Below are 1378 nucleotides of genomic sequence, written 5' to 3' on the forward strand. Positions count from 1 at the left end.
TTGGAAAACACATTTTGTACATGTTAATTAGGATATATATGCATTACATATGTTTTAGTTTTACTTTATTTACTTACCTGCTGTTACATTTTTCACTTTTTCTTTCAGTTTTTATATAATGCCAGATGAGATTTCTTTGTTTTACTTTTATATACATTAAGATACCTTACAAACTATGGTAATTTTCAATTTATATAAACCTATTATGTTCTTCCGGCTTTTACTACTATTAATCCAAACACACTTAATGATGGATTTAATTTCCTTCAGTCAATAAATATCACTATGGGCCATGGCCCTCACAGAGGCAACTATAAGTAATATAAGATGCTGTGTCTTGAACTGACTATCTTTTTTTAAACCCCAATCTTAGAATATTATTTTCAAAAGAGCAATTTCTGCTTGAAAACCTTTATTACTCATTAATAGACAAGTTTTGCTATTTTGAAATTGAAAAAAAGCTATCTTTATCACATTGCCATCTGAAAAATTAGGTGAGGCGATGAATGTGCAAACTAGATTCATATAATCATAATATAAGATACAAATACAGTAAAAACATCACATTGTATCCCATCAATATACACTATTTTTAAAAATTTAACTTTAGTTCAGAAGCCCTGAAGTCATTCATTATGTTAACTACATTCTGATTCTGGTCCAGACTAGCCCATTTTTAATGTTTTATATATTATCAGATTTGAAGAGTAGTGGGAATGACTGTTTGATGTGTATGAAGTTACAGTTCTACAAGATGATAAAGTTCCACAGATCTTCTGTGTGACATAGTGCCTATAATTAATAAGAAAATATTATTCATTTAAAAATGTTCTAAGAGGATAGATCATATTTGTTAAGAGCATAAACATTCTGAACACCACACACATACATGCCAAAGGCACACGAAGAAGCTTAGAGGTGACAGATATGTTTAATACCTTGATTGTGAAGATGCTCAGCAAGTACATAAACGTGACCACATTCATCAGATTGCATACATTAATTCTGTACAGTGTGTGTGCGTTGATTATATCTCAGTAAAGTTGGGGAAGACAAATAAATAAAAAATAAATAGTATTTATAGACAGCATAGCTTACTTGACGTATTGGGCCTCCAAGTGAGTTGTCTTATTGTCCATGGAACAGTGAATTTTTTGTTTTCCTTTTCCTGTTATGTAGTTTTTAGATTTCCTTTACTTTAATTTCTTTTTCTTTTTACTGAGCTTATTGGTACATTCCAGGCATACAGTACAGCTACATTCATTACTGGGATCCTGCACCCTTACACCACAGGTCTTGATTCTCATTTTTTCCCTTGTCCCTACCCTCCCTTCACCCTACTTTAATATTTTAAAGATTGTATATATATATGTATATA

Source organism: Fukomys damarensis, unplaced genomic scaffold (assembly GCF_012274545.1).
Source record: "Fukomys damarensis isolate Sample0158 unplaced genomic scaffold, DMR_v1.0_HiC HiC_scaffold_16, whole genome shotgun sequence".
Classification (NCBI taxonomy): Eukaryota; Metazoa; Chordata; class Mammalia; order Rodentia; family Bathyergidae; genus Fukomys; species Fukomys damarensis.